Raw genomic sequence first — 17,029 nt, forward strand, 5'->3', positions numbered from 1 at the left:
CGACCATAATGCGGCCTGTTATTGGCCCATGTTTGGCCATCGATCATACTGCCCGTATAAGGCCCATTGATGATACAGCCCGTAGAAGGCCCATTGTTTCTACGGCCCGTAGAAGGCCCACTGTTTCTACGGCCCGTAGGAGGCCCAGTGTCACTACAGTAAATATTAGCCCATGGTTATTGTGGCCTAGTTTTAAAAAATAGGTTATTGCAGCCACTAGCAAACCGCGGAAAAAGAACTGCAATGACTAGAAGCAAAAAAATAAACAAGACAACAAGGAAATAAATAAGCAAGCAACTTACGCTAGGCTATCACGGCTATCACACATATTACATCCACTGGGCATCAAAGTTCACCACCAGTGCAAATAAACGCGCCGACAAAAGAATGTACAAAACTGAGAGCACTTCAGAAGGCACTAGGCCTGGCCAGGTCGCCCCCCCAAACAGTTGAAGAAGCTAAGTAGACCTCAGTTGTGTCAACAATAGATGCATCAACACTAGATTTAAGGCATGATGGTGCGCACTGCAGTCCTCTGACATCTTCATTGCATCTTTGACTTCAAGTCGGAGCTGAGCTGAAGCAAGCCTTTCCGCTTTATGTTGAGGCTGAAGAAGTCGAACTGATTGAGGCAGTGACTACACAGAGGTTGTCTCACACCTGCTGGTGAGTAGCTTCAACTCACTGTCTTCATCAAGACAGGACCTTGGGGTAATCTCGCTGTCCTCAAGATGGTTTGGCTCACTATCTTCCCTAAAGTTCTGCCTGACATAAGAGATACGAGTCTGAAAGAGAAACAAGGAGACACGTAACAGGTTTCACAATTATATAAGCAAATAAATGGATCTGTTTTGCATAAGGAACATGTTTTTACAACTACAATTTGAAACTGGTAGTTGTTGCAAACATCCAATCAGATGTAAACAGCAAAGCAAACAACAGTGGAGGAAATGAGGCCTATCCAAATCTATACTAGAACAAAGTTTGAAGGCTTGAGAAGGATGAACTTACATTACATGTTAACACGGGCTGGACAAAGCCCTTCTCCATGTTGATGGAAGGATAATTCAATAAATTCCCCAAAGAAAATTCTTTATAAGCGTTGCCATTATTCTACATTTTTCAAAGAGTAAATATATATCAAATAATATTGGGAGAAACAGAGGATAATGAAGCTCAGGTGCAGACTGATGATACATAATCAAATAGCAATTAATTAAGTATAGCGTTACAAGGCAAAAGGGAGAGAGGTACTAACAAGAGAAAAGCAGAGCCCATTATTGTTTTGAGATAGTATGATCCTTTGAGCAAGGAGATTCATCTGAAATTAGTTTTCACACAAGAGAGAAGGTAAGGCACAAGCAGAAATTTAGGAGTTCAAATTTTGAATTGATATCATAGACAGTACCTGACGCTGGGCTCCCAGCAGTTCTAAATAGGGGTTTGGCCACTGGAGTAGGGGTAAAGTGTGGTACAGTTGGGCATGTGTTTTCTGTGGCTGCTGATCTATCTGATTTAACATGTGTCACTACCTTTTCCAAATACCTAGTTTGTACTCCTTGACGACCTGCACTCACCCTCTTCCTTTTGGACACCTATTACGAAAGAACAACATTTGACTGGAAAAACATAGTGTGACGGCACATGGAATAGGTACAGAAAATGGATAGGTATGACATATACTCATATATGATGCTTAAACTAAGCAGATGGTGTAACAAAGTAGAAGTAATGCAAGAGGTCAGAAGCAAAATATGTGCGACCAATACAACTTTGCAAAGTTAGAGCAAGCACCTTGATGGGTGAATAAGATAGGCCATCCTTCACCATGCCAAGTTTGTTAGGCAGTGGATCATTCCGCAATATTCCTCTCGTGTGCCCATTCTCATATTCATTTTGATAATGTTCAATATCTGACATGCATGAATACATAAAAACAAGTGAGATTTTCTTTGTAATGCAGAAGTGATTCTAATCCAATACTGCCTCCCTATAAACCCCTTTGTGCTATCTCTGTAATTCTTTTAAAAGATGCTATGCATGCTGTAATTTGTTGTGTGCATTACTATAATGTGGCCTACTACTCAAATTATGAGAGCTCCAGAAGTGATGACACTTCGCAGATGATAGCTTCAACATATAGTAAAGAAGAACAAGTCGACCTGACCTGACAGATTCAAAATATACTAAGGGAGAACAACTCGACCTGGCCAGTCGACGTAAGAGAAGAGTATCATCTTAAAGAAGAGCAGAAGAGCAAGCAGATTGAAGATATTACAAGTCTTTTAATACAATGTCGGTTGGCCACCCATGATGAACCAGAGCGCACAGAGAAATACTATTCTTTCCAGTCTCTCCATATGTGGCTCACATGCATTTCGAAACTAAAGTAGGAACATTTAGCTAACCAATTAAACATCTCTCAGTTTTACTAATATCAGCAATAATATCAGATATGAATTTGTACAACTAAGCTTGTTTAGCTCGATGGGTGGAGCAGTGCTATTATGACACGAACCACGTAGGCTGATTGTGGTCATCATAAAATGGGGAAAACATAAGCATGATGAGTACAATGTTGACCATGGCAGTGGGATGGTAGATCTGAAGCTGCAAACCGCGCAAAGGGTAGTTAGCAACCGATGTTTGCTTTGAAATAACAACTAAGATTTGGTATGGACAAGAAAGTACGGTCAACAAGTGACAAAGAAATGCAATTATGCTGTCTCTCTATATGTCGCAACATGCATTTGGAAACTCAAGTGGGACCTTTAGCTAACCAATTAAATGTGTCGGTTAACTAATATCAGTATCATATCACAATCATATTTGAACAACTAAGCTTTCGAATTCTGAGTGTTGTGTTGTTTAGCTTGAAGGGTGGAGTAATGCTAGTACAACAGAAAGCACCTACGCAGATGATAGTAGAGTAGATAAAAGGGGAAAACCCTAAGCATCAAGAGAAAAATCAGGAAAGTGGAACTAGCTGGACCAGTGGGTGGCGCACATGCTTTTTGAAACGAATATAGGAACATTAGGTGACCAATTAAACGTTCTCGGTTTTAGTGATATGAGCATCATATCAGATTCATATTTCAACACGTAAGCTTTGGGTTGAGGTCTTGGGGAGCAGTGCTAGCATGACACGAAGCACCTACGATGATGGTAGTGAATATAAAGGGGGGAAACCATAAGCTTTACGAGTATAGTGCCCGTGCCATGGCGGATCTGAAGGTGCAAACCGGACAAAGCTACTTCACAACCAATGTTTTCTTTCAACTAGCCACTACGATTTGGTACGGACAAGAAAAGTACAGTAAACAAATTACGATCTATTTTCCGGGTGAGATCAATAACTTAAGCACATATGGAAGAGTACCACCTCTCTTGCGACGCCGTGTAGGCCTATGCTGATACATTGAGGGTGGTGCGAGTGCGATGGCTGTCGGCGGCGGGGAAGAAGACTTTAGACAGTAGACGGCCGAGTCAGGGGATATATCCTGTTGCCGTGGACGAGGCGGTCGTAGGAGCGACAACGGCAAGGTGGACGACGGCGCTGATGAAGCATGAGGAGGCGATGAAAGGATGCTGGTCCAGCGCCGTGGATGAGAGACGTCCATCTCTTGCAGTGGACGACGGGGTAGGGGTAGCGGCTCCGGCAAGGTGGAGGATTGGGTGGCGGACGGAGGAGGCTGGCCGCAGTGCGGAGGTTGTCGTGCCGCCGATGGTGTATGAATGGGGAAATGGAGGGGAGGGGGATCTCAAACTTTGGGACGCGCTTCTCTGAAATGGGTGAAAGTTACGAACTTATCCCCCGTTTAAAATTTCGGACATCGTGTCGGTTGGGGATAGGACGGTAATCTCGCATCTCCCAAATATTTGCTGGTAACTATTTCGGGCGAGGAGAGGGTGTTTTGCCGCCCATGGTTGGCACCCACGGTGTATGAATGGGGCTGACAGGTAGGGCGGTTGTGTCACGTCTGATGGAAGTTACACATCTGCCCCTATTTAAAATATTAGCCTACGTCGATTTCGGGCGAGGAGAGGGTGTTTTGCTGCCCACGGTTGGCGCCCATGGTGTATGAACGGCGCTGGCAGGTAGGGCGGTTGTGTCACGTCTGATGGAAGTTACACATCTACCCCTATTTAAAATATAAGCCTACATCGATTTCGGACAAGGAGAGTTTGTTTTTGCCTCCCACCGTGTATGAATGGGGAAATGGAGGAAGAGACACATGTCTTTCAGACGAGCTTGAATCAAATGTGTTTTGCCGCCCACATTTGGCGCCCACCGTGTCTGAATGGGCTCAGAGGCCATCGTGTCACGTCTGATTGAAGTTACTAGTCTACCCCTATCGACAGTAGTGTAAATCCTGTTGAAAGCACAAGTGCTCCCTAGGTGGTTTTGATAATTGATGACAACATATCTCTTGTTGGACTAACATTTCTATCTAGCATGTTTCAGATAAGTTCAACAATGGAGTGGCATGGACTAAAGGTTGTGGGAACTCCTTCCAGATGCTAAGGACAAAGGATTGGCTAAAGCTTCAAGCTCAAGACTCTTCATTTTACATTTTAGTGATCCAAGATCACATTGAGTCCATAGGAAAAGCCAATACTATCAAGGAGGGATGAGGTGTTGCTTAATGAGCCTCTTGCTTCATGTGCTTAATGATATGCTCCAAAATCCTCAGCTACTTTCCCACTTCCACATATGACCTAAACCCTAAGCCAAACTCGGTCATACCGATTCTTTCTATCCGGCGCCACCGAGTTTCACTTGTCATAAGCCACTGCCAAACCCTAGCAATTCGGTTCTACCGATAGGGATCTCGGTCTCACCGAGATGGGATTGCAAACTCTCTGTTTCCCTTTCGTAACTTTTCGGTCTCACCAAAAAAGCGAATCGGTCCCACCGAGATTGCAATGTAAACTCTATGTTTCCTTTTTGTAACTTTTCGGTATCACCGAAAGAGAAAATCGGTCCCACTGAGTTTACCTGACCAACTCTCTGGTTAGCTTATTACCAAACTCGGTCTCACTGAGTTTGTGTAATTGGTCTCACCGAGATTACGTTATGCCCAAACCCTAACCATATCGGTCCTACCGAGTTGCATGTCAGTCCCACCGAAAATCTCTAACGGTCACTAGGTTTACCTTTTCGGTCCGACCGAGTTTGTTGATTCGGTCCCACCGAGATTGGAAAACTGTGTGTAACGGTTGGATTTTGTGTGGAGGCTGTATATACCCCTCCACCTCCTCTTCATTCATGGAGAGAGCCATCAGAACACATACACAATTCCAACTCATATGTTCTGAGAGAGAACCACCTACTCATGTGTTGAGACCAAGATATTCCATTCCTACCATACGAATCTTGATCTCTAGCCTTCCCCATGTTGCTTTCCACTCAAATCTTCTTTTCACAAAATCCAAATCCTATGAGAGAGAGTTGAGTGTTGGGGAGACTACCATTTGAAGCACAAGAGCAAGGAGTTCATCATCAACACACCATTTGTTACTTCTTGGAGAGTGGTGTCTCCTAGATTGGCTAGGTGTCACTTGGGAGCCTCCGACAAGATTGTGGAGTTGAACCAAGGAGTTTGTAAGGGCAAGGAGATCGCCTACTTCGTGAAGATCTACCGCTAGTGAGGCAAGTCCTTCGTGGGCGATGGCCATGGTGGGATAGACAAGGTTGCTTCTTCGTGGACCCTTTGTGGGTGGTTGCTTCTTTGTGGACCCTTCGTGGGTGGAGCCCTCCGTGGACTCGCGCAACCGTTACCCTTCGTGGGTGGAGCCCTCCATGGACTCGCGCAACCGTTACCCTTCGTGGGTTGAAGTCTCCATCAACGTGGATGTAGGATAGCACCACCTATCCGAACCACGGGAAAAACATCCGTGTCTCCAATTGCGTTTGAATTCTCCAAACCCTTCCCCTTACATTCTTGCAAGTTTCATGCTTTACATTCTGCTGCTCATATACTCTTTGCATGCTTGCTTGATATGTATTGTGTATGTTGAAATTGTGCCTAAAACTCCACCTAAACCAAAAAGGCCTAAAAATTGCAACTTTAGCACTAAGTGTCTAATCACCCCCCTCTAGACACATCTACTTCTAGATCCTACAAGTGGTATCAGAGCTTTGGTCTCCATTGCCTTGGTTTAATCACCATTGGAGGAAGATGGATGTGTCTACCTTAGGGAGTCTTAGACATAGAGTGCCTATTCTCGATGGAGAGTATTTTCATGAGTGGAAAAATGAGATGCTTGTAATTTTCAATCAATATCATTTGAACAAGTATATTGCTAGCCCTTGTGCACCTCATATTGATCCTTTGCATCCTACCCTAGATGAAGATATTGACATGATTCACAATCTTAGAACTATTGAGCTCATCATTAGAGGATTGCCCAAAAATTTGATTGCTAGTTTGCCTACTCTTAATTGTGCCTATACTATATGGAAATTTCTTGAGGAATGATTTCCCGATCATTCCTTGAAAACTTTGGATGAAATTCTCCATAAATCTATTGCCTTGAGTAAGATGAACTCTAGTGATCCTAGTTTTGGTAATTGTCTATTTGAACTTACCAATCTTAAGCATGCTAAAGGAGATGTTGGAATCATTAGTGATATCATATTCGAAGCTATAAGAATTCATAAAAGTGACCACTTTGATGATCATTTATCTAATGAATTACCCTCCCTAGGAAATGATGAGTCACAAGATCATGATGAACATGGATACTATGATGATGATGATGATAGTGACTTCGATCTTGATGATGCAATGAGACATTTTGGTCTTATGGCAAATCTTCGGGGATATGAATCAGGAGGAAAGGAATGGGTTCTTGATAGTGGATGTACTGATCATATGACCGGATATGAAGAGATGTTTCGTGAGCTTGCTGAAAATGACGGCCCTCGAAAATATGTCACCTTTGGTGATAATTCAAAGGGTAAAGTGGTTAGCCTTGGTAAGGTGGCCATCTCACATGATAGTTCCATTCAAAATGTCATGCTCGTTGAATCTCTCGGCTACAACTTACTTTCAGTATCTAGACTTGCTGATTTCGGTTTGAATGTCCTATTTACTGAGGTAGATTGCCAAGTATTTTGTCGAGACAATCATAAAATGGTCTTTACGGGTATGCGTAGAGGTGATATTTACATTGTCGATTTCTCTAAAAAGGCACAACCTAAAACTTGCTTTGTTGCTAAATCCTCAAAAGGTTGGTTGTGGCATAGACGACTAGGTCACGTTGGCATGAGAAACCTTGACAAGCTTATTAAAGGAAATCATATCCTTGGAGTTAACGATGTCATATTTGATAAGGATAGACTTTGCAGTGCTTGTCAAGCAGGTAAACAGGTTGGAGGAAGGCATCCCGTGAAGAACATCATGACCACAAGATGGCCACTCGAGCTACTTCATATGTATCTTTTTGGTCCCAACGCCTACAAGAGTCTCGGTGGAAATTCTTTTGGTCTAGTTATAGTTGATGATTTTTCAAGATTTACGTGGGTGTTCTTTCTTAATGACAAGTCGCAGGTCCAGAAGATCTTCAGAAACTTCACTAGGAAGGCCCAAAATTAGTTTGACGTGAAGATCAAGAAGGTTCAGAGTGACAACGGAACGGAGTTCAAGAACGCAAATGTGGACACCTTTCTTGACGAAGAAGGGATTTCACACGAGTTCTCGGCTACGTACACACCTCAACAAAATGGAGTTGTTGAGAGGAAGAACCAGACGCTCATCGAAATGGCAAGAACGATGCTTGATGAATACAAGACGCCGAAGCACTTTTGGGCAGAAGCGGTTGAGACAGCTTGTCACGCAACAAATCGCTTATATCTTCACAAGCTACTCAGCAAGATGGCATACGAGCTTCTCACCGGTAACAAACCCCAAGTTGGATACTTTCGAGTATTCGGCTCAAAGTGCTACATTCTTGATAAGCATCATCGTTCAAAGTTTGCTCCTAAATCTCATGAAGGTTTTCTACTTGGTTATGGCTCAAACTCTCACACTTACCGTGTCTACAACAATTTCACCCGAAAGGTTGAAGAGACGGTAGATGTGAAGTTTGATGAATCTAATGGCTCACAAGTAGAGCAATTGCCAATTGATGTAGGAGACAAAGACCCTTCAGAAGCAATCCAAGACTTGTCCATTGGCAAAATTCGTCCAACGGAGGTGAAGGAGAGTACTTCATCCGTCCAAGTGGAAGCTTCTACTTCATGACAAGGTGAACCAAGAATCGACATGGAAGCATCCACAAGTGGGACACACCAAGATGAAGAAGACAAGGAAATGCATCAAGACGAACATCAACAACCTCTTTCTCCACCACGACAAGAGAACGACGACGTCAACAATGAAGAAGGCCAAGAAGAAGAACAAGATGAAGAAGATGTTCAACAAAGACCCAAGCAGAAGCTCTCACGAGTTCGAGCAAGAATTGCCAAAGATCATCCCGTCGAGCAAATCTTAAATGATATACAAATCGGGAGAATCACTCGCTCAAAAACTCGTTTAGCTAACTTTTGTGAAAACTATTCATTCATCTCTAGCATTAAACCTATGAAGGTTGAAGAAGCATTGGAAGATTCGGATTGGATAAACGCTATGCATGAAGAGCTACACAATTTTGAGAGAAACCAAGTTTGGACATTGGTTGAGAAGCCCGACAACAACCACAACATCATTGGTACTAAATGGGTGTTTCGCAACAAGCAAGATGAAGATGGACAAGTGGTTCGCAACAAAGCACGTCTCGTCACCCAAGGGTACACACAAGTCGAAGGTATGGACTATGGTGAGACATATGCTCCCGTTGCTAGACTTGAGTCCATTCGCATCTTACTTGCCTATGCTAATCACCATAATATCACCTTGTACCAAATGGACATTAAAAGTGCTTTTCTAAATGGTGAAATAGAGGAGGAAGTTTATGTCAAACAACCTCCCGGCTTTATCAATCCTAAGAAACCAAATCATGTTTACAAACTTCACAAAGCTCTTTATGGTCTTAAACAAGCTCCTAGAGCATGGTATAAATGCTTGACCAAGTTCCTTATTACAAGTGGTTTTGAAATTGGTAAAATTGATTCTACTCTTTTTACTAAAAGGGTTAATGGAGAACTATTTGTATGCCAAATTTATGTCGATGAGATCATATTTGGTTCAACTAACCCTCTCTTTAGTGAAAAGTTTGGAAAGCTAATGTCAGAGAAGTTTGAGATGTCTATGATGAGTGAACTCAAATTCTTTCTCGGTTTGCAAATCAAGCAAACTAAGGAAGGTACATTTGTCTCTCAAACAAAGTACACCAAGGACTTATTCAAGAAGTTCAATATGCAAGAATGCAAAGGTATGTCTACACCCATGCCTACTAGTGGACATAATGATTTAACCAAAGATGGTGAACCAGTTGATCAAAAGGTTTATCGCTCTATGATTGGTTCATTGTTATACCTTGCTTCACGTCCCGATATTATGCTAAGTGTGTGCATGTGTGCACGATATCAAGCTGCTCCTAAAGAATGTCATCTTAAGGCTGTGAAAAGGATAGTGAGATATTTAATCCATATACCAAATTTTGGCATTTGGTATCCTAAGAGGTCTTCTTTTGATCTTGTTGGCTATTCCGACTCGGATTATGTCGGAGACAAGGTTGATAGAAAGTCCACTTCGGGTACTTGTCAATTTCTTGGTAGATCTCTTGTGTCTTGGTCTTCCAAGAAACAAAACTTGGCATCCTTATCCACCGCCGAAGCGGAATACATTGCCGCTGGTTCATGTTGTGCTTAATTACTTTGGATGACCCAAACTCTTAAAGATTATGGGATTTATGTGAAACATGTTCCACTACTTTGTGACAATGAAAGTGCTATCAAAATTGGTCATAATCCTGTACAACATTCTCGAACTAAGCATATTGAAGTTCGTCATCATTTCATTCGAGATCATGTTGCTAAGGGTGACATTGATCTTAAGCATGTTCACACCGATAAGCAATTAGCGGATATATTTACTAAACCTCTTGATGAGAAAGTGTTTTGCAGGTTGAGAGGAGAATTGAACATCATTGATGCTTCGAACTTGGAGTAGAAACTCCATTGGATACATGCAAGACATGAGCTTATGACTAATCCATGATATATCTCTTATGATAACTATCCTATGTCTTGGATATATTTGCACCTTGCATGTTGTCTAACCCATATAGGTGCTTGGTTGAATCTAATTCCATGAGATTGCGACTCACTCACATCTTGAGCAATCTCTACATCACCAGGACTCTACACAATGGTGGTTGAAGACAAGGTAGCACAAAACCATTCAAACATATTCTTTGACAAATTCTATGTTGAGCTTCATGATTGTCATTTTTGGATACACAAGTGCTCTTCCTTGCAAGAACTAACCCATGTAGGTAGATGAACTCAAACTCCAAGTGGTGCTCCCAACTCTTGATGAGCTACATCAACCTTGAGCACCCACACAAGTTCAACTACATGAGCAAGAACCACACCACCACCCAAGGTATGTTATTCCATCTTAGAGAAGCTTTACTCCAAGACATGAGTCAAAGCAACTCAACAAGATGTGAATACATCAAGATGCTTAAACGAAAAATGGTAACCCCATTTTGAGCTTAAATGATGAGTATGACCTATGATCAAGTGTTCTCACTTGACTCCTAAGTCAATATACTCTAACATAGGTGACTATGTCACCGCCCAACTCTAGATGAAGTTCTCTTGTGTTCTTTTCTGTGTTATTGCATTTGTCTCATGCATGTTTATTTTCTTTCTCTTTTTTTCAAAAAAAACTCCATCTAGATTTTTCAGTCTCTTCTTTTTCTTTCTGTTTATGTTCTGCATTTTCTGCATTGAATTCCTTGCAAATCCTTCAGGTAATTCATTGCAAATCTTTGTGAGATCCTACATGTCTAGTGAGCTGAGGTGACAAATGTTTTTCTCTGTGTAAACTCGGTTTCACCGACTTGTAATTTTCGGTCCAACCGAATCCTTTCGGTACCATCGAAACATACCACTCGGTGCCACCGACTTCGCAATAGGAAAAACAGTTTGCCACTTGTTCTATATTTCTTCTGATCCAGATCTACTCAATGAATCTTGTCCTCTACAAGCATCACAGTTTTATCCATTGCTTTGTGCTGAGTCTCAAGGACCAAACCTACATGACGGATTCCAGAAAACCCTTCTTGGAAATTGATGTCAAAGGGGGAGAGAGAGATCACATCAAAGCCTATAGGAGAGAGAGATCACATCAAGGGAGAGAAAAAGTTTCAATGACCAAACCTACAAGAGAGAAAGTATTAAGGGGGAGAGAGAGACTTCTAGGGGGAGAGAAAGATGCTTGATGTTCAAGAGGAGAGATGTCACATGTCTTTTTAGGGGGGAAGACATGTTCATTTGTATCTTTCAGCTCTGATTTGCTGTTCCTTATCTTCTCCCAATATCCCATGTAAGATTCTGGGGGAGCAAGACACCTAAGGGAAAGAAATCAGTCAAATTCATTGCATATCTTTATTCTTGGGGACATGTTGAATCCAATGGGGTACCTTGTACTCACTCTCTACATGTCATCCCAGTCTTGGTATTCTTGTGGTTTCTTTTGTTTGCTCTGGCTAGTGGATGTACATGTGTTATCTAACTTTGTTTGTGCAGGTTCATTCCATCCTAAGCCAACTCAAGACCACAAGGTAAGTATATGCATCAAAATCATGAGTATGAGGAGTTCTTGCTTATGTACATACTGTTTGCAAGAAGGACTCATGAGCATGAAGGTATTTTCCTTGATAATCTTTTGCTCTGATGCATATGGCCAAGATACATGTAACACATTGCCTACTCTGTCATGGTTATGCTCTCACATGCCTCTATATTTCATATTTACATGAGTGCATACATGTAGGGGGAGCCTATGCTTGTTACATGTCCTTCCAAAGCTTTACTTGTTGTTCTTTATATCTTTATCTAAAGCTTTGATGTATGTTGCCATCAATTACCAAAAAGGGGGAGATTGAAAGCACAAGTGCTCCCTAAGTGGTTTTGATAATTCATGACAACATATCTCTTGTTGGACTAACATTTCTATCTAGCATGTTTCAGATAAGTTCAACAATGGAGTGGCATGGACTAAAGGTTGTGGGAACTCCTTCCAGATGCTAAGGACAAAGGATTGGCTAAAGCTTCAAGCTCAAGACTCTTCATTTTACATTTTAGTGATCCAAGATCACATTGAGTCCATAGGAAAAGCCAATACTATCAAGGAGGGATGAGGTGTTGCTTAATGATCCTCTTGCTTCATGTGCTTAATGATATGCTCCAAAATCCCCAGCTACTTTACCACTTCCACATATGACCTAAACCCTAAGCCAAACTCAGTCATACCGATTCTTTCTATCCGGCGCCACCGAGTTTCACTTGTCATAAGCCACTGCCAAACCCTAGCAATTCGGTTCTACCAATAGGGATCTCGGTCTCACCGAGATGGGATTGCAAACTCTCTGTTTCCCTTTCGTAACTTTTTGGTCTCACCGAAAAAGCGAATCGGTCCCACCGAGATTGCAATGTAAACTCTATGTTTCCTTTTTGTAACTTTTCGGTATCACCGAAAGAGCAAATCGGTCCCACCGAGTTTACCTGACCAACTCTCTGGTTAGCTTATTACCAAACTCGGTCTCACCGAGTTTGTGTAATCGGTCTCACCGAGATTACGTTATGCCCAAACCCTAACCATATCGGTCCTACCGAGTTGCATGTCAGTCCCACCGAAAATCTCTAACGGTCACTAGGTTTACCTTTTCGGTCCGACCGAGTTTGTTGATTCGGTCCCACCGAGATTGGAAAACTGTGTGTAACGGTTGGATTTTGTGTGGAGGCTATATATACCCCTCCACCTCCTCTTCATTCATGGAGAGAGCCATCAAAACACATACACAATTCCAACTCATATGCTCTGAGAGAGAACCACCTACTCATGTGTTGAGACCAAGATATTCCATTCCTACCATATGAATCTTGATCTCTAGCCTTCCCCAAGTTGCTTTCCACTCAAATCTTCTTTCCACAAAATCCAGATCCTATGAGAGAGAGTTGAGTGTTGGGGAGACTATCATTTGAAGCACAAGAGCAAGGAGTTCACCATCAACACACCATTTGTTACTTGGAGAGTGGTGTCTCCTAGATTGGCTAGGTGTCACTTGGGAGCCTCCGACAAGATTGTGGAGTTGAACCAATGAGTTTGTAAGGGCAAGGAGATCGCCTACTTCGTGAAGATCTACCGCTAGTGAGGCAAGTCCTTCGTGGGCGATGGCCATGGTGGGATAGACAAGGTTGCTTCTTCGTGGACCCTTTGTGGGTGGTTGCTTCTTCGTGGACCCTTCGTGGGTGGAGCCCTCCGTGGACTCGTGCAACCGTTACCCTTCGTGGGTGGAGCCCTCCGTGGACTCGCGCAACCGTTACCCTTCGTGGGTTGAAGTCTCCATCAACGTGGATGTAGGATAGCACCACCTATCTGAACCACGGGAAAAACATCCGTGTCTCCAATTGCGTTTGAATTCTCCAAACCCTTCCCCTTACATTCTTGCAAGTTTAATGCTTTACATTCCGCTGCTCATATACTCTTTGCATGCTTGCTTGATATGTATTGTGTATGTTGAAATTGTGCCTAAAACTCCACCTAAACCAAAAAGGCCTAAAAATTGCAACTTTAGCACTAAGTGTCTAATCACCCCCCCCCTCTAGACACATCTACTTCTAGATCCTACACCTGTCGATAAGGATGTCAAGTGTCAGGGGTAGATAGTAATTTCCATCTCGCAAACACTTGCTTCGAGCAGCCCACAAATTATAGTGGGTGTTTAGCCGCTTTGTTCAAAACTTGGTAGAATAAGCATTCACGTTTCCCCTGGGACCCGGCAAACTAAATTCAAATCCAATTTGTATTCGATTACGAATATCCACAGATAATTATACGTTTTGTTATTTATTTCTTCAAAACCACAACAAAGATTTATTCCACCTTTATATATGATTATGATTTAGAAATGTCGTGATCTTCGAATTCAGTAGGTTGGATACACTCTGAGTCAAACAGTTATTTCATCCAATATAATATGCCCACACGACAAACAGTTCACCTTATGTCAATCATACAAGTTCTGAGGATTACCTCGCCTAAAAAATCGGATCATTACAACACATGGACAACATAGGGGGTCTTGCACCATAATCCATTCAGAGACATGACACAACGTGCAAGTACAATAATCTAATGAAAATTTCAACTGGTATCTAAAGATGAACCGGGATTATCTTGGGCTTCAGATAGCAGAAACATCAGGACCTCCTTCGTCTTCAAATGCAACATTCTTACTTCCTCCAATTCTTGGGTTGCTTGCATAATGCGTGCCGCTAATTCCATAATTTCCAGCCTCAAGATAAATATTACCTCATTCATGGCAGCCACACCATCTCTTTCTGCCTCTAGTAGAGCCTCAAGCACTATAATATCTGTGCTCAGACTGCTCTCCGGCGGTGTTTCCTTTGAACTGCTACCATCTGGTAACATGGATGGCGCACTGCTTCCACAAATAGATTCTGGGGTTGTACATTGTGTCCTAGTGTGAACGGCATCCTGAAAGGTTTCCGCTAGACATCAGTAAGAGATAGTTATCGTATGATCCAGGCAGTAAGCTTACATGGTAAACGACGGACGAATTATTGTCGAGCATGGAAAACTATATTTAAATGGTTCGAAGCAGCATCAGCTGAAAAGAAATTAAAATGGTAAGATGAAACTAGGGATGTAAGTGGCAAATAAACGAAATCCGCCAGTCCCATCTAGTTAGTTTTTGCTACCTCCCTAGTTCATTTTCCTCAAAAAAACAAAAAACTCTTTTGAACTATCATACCACTAGTGGACTTTAATCGGGATTAAACCGGACCCAGTTGACATCCCTAGTTGAAAGGGAGTGTACAACCGCTATATTTAAGTTGCCAAGGCATCTAAGCAGTTGAAATAATCTGAGAAAGCACTTAATAGTGTGGCCTCATATAAACTACGAAGACAGTCTTGTGATGAAGCTGAGAGGAAAAGTTAAGGACTCAAATGAAATAGGCATGCATTTCTTTACGATAGTACAGCAGGCACTGTTGACCTATTGGCCAACTCAGGTATAGCGTAACAACAAATAAGCATTCGAATCAAGCAATACAGCAAAGCAGACTACTGAACTATTTGTAATTCGGTAGGATTACAAGTTGAGGGCACAAGCCAAGAAAGCAGCCCACTCGCATTACATTTCACATGTACTAAAACACACCGGCTTACCATATGTTGCTGTGAAGCCTAGCTGCTGTTGCAATGTTCTTTGAAGATATCGTCAGCATCCCGTGGTTGCAAATCTAGTTGTTGTAGTTTATTCTGCACCATCTATTTAGGTAAAATTAATTTTAATCGCATGCACTGGTCCGAATTGATCATCAATGGTTCATCTAAACTAATGAAAGAAGGGTGTGTGCATACACGACAATACTCCTTCTGATTCTTTTTACTTTGCGTATAAATTTTTCTCAGTTTTCTCGTATTAGTTTGCGCGTTGCCGATTCCTAGTGCTGGTTTCCTTTTGTGCCCCACCCCATCCGCCTCCGCCCTAATTAATTGGCAAATTAGTCCAGAAAATTAAACCAGTGCCCTCCTTGGTATGTGAGTCAAGAGTTATGCGCAGAGTAAATAGAATCGGAGGGAGTATATCTGCTTCCCTCTATTTTTATGCTTGTTCGAAGTGCCAGCCCCAAAAGAACAAAAAATTTGCTTGATGGGGTTGGCAGCTCCATAATTAATAGAAGCATCAAATTAGTCATGCAACTTGGGAAGATCAAGAACACCCAAACAAGTAATGAACAGAGGCTCGGAGCAGTGATTTAATAGCTAGCATCAGAAAATGTAGGGTAAAACAAACAAAAAGCAACGAAACCACATGCTAGTTTGCTGATGTGTAATTAAGCATAGAGAACATTAAGCAGTTTGATGGAACCAACAGGTGGCATCAGAACAAAACTAACGCATATTAACTATATGTGCACTGGTATGTAATTTAGCACATGTAACATGTTCACTGCCAGAAGTATGGCCCTACAGGTGCAAGCAGAATAAGGCATCTCATGAAAAACTGAATGATGCCCTGAAGAAATTCAAAGGTGCACTGCTTATGCTAGGAAAGTGAACGTAGGTGCCGACCATTGGATCATAGTACCTGATTCTTGGCGGCGTATGGGTATCGTTGTCATACTTGATAGCTAAGGATCGTCGATGGTGCTCTTGTTGCGGTTGAGTTTGGGTCGGCTGTCGCTGTCGCTTAAGCAGCTCCGATGCTACGGTTGCAGCGCCTGTCGACATACAAGAAAGGTCATCTGTGGTAAGTGAATAGTTGCACGATAAAGAGAAAAACCGAAGGAGTACAAATCGAAATAACCTGATGAGGCTGCGGCGTTAGTAAAGCAGGGTCGGTGGAGTTGAATATGGCGTCCGTGGAGCGGGTCCGGTGCAGTGGACAAAGGCTTCAGCAGGCGCGTTGTATAGTGCTTTCGGTGAGGCGGATCTGTTGCGGCGGACGAGGGCTTGTATGAAGGGCCAGCGAAGGGGCGGACGAGGGAGTCAATGAAGGGCCTACGCTGTGGTGGACAAGGGCGCTGGTTAAGCAGATCCGGTGCACTGGACCATGATGGCGGTCAAGGAGATCTGGAGCGGTGGACAAGCCAGTCACTGAAGCGGCTCCGGTGAAGTGGTGAGTTGGCAGTTGGGGGTTCCAAGGTGCGGAAGGTAGATTCGGCGGGGTGTGAGGTCCATCGCTGCGGCGGAGGACTAGATTCGGCGGCTTGCCGTGGTTGGGGGGGATCGGGGAGGGGAAGGGGAGGGGCTCTGGGGAAGAATGTTGGGGGCAAAGAGGGGAAAACAATGGAGTTACCAAAGCAGCCCTTTTCCAT

The sequence above is a fragment of the Triticum aestivum genome, chromosome 2A, assembly GCF_018294505.1.
Source record: "Triticum aestivum cultivar Chinese Spring chromosome 2A, IWGSC CS RefSeq v2.1, whole genome shotgun sequence".
In the NCBI taxonomy this organism is placed as follows: Eukaryota; Viridiplantae; Streptophyta; class Magnoliopsida; order Poales; family Poaceae; genus Triticum; species Triticum aestivum.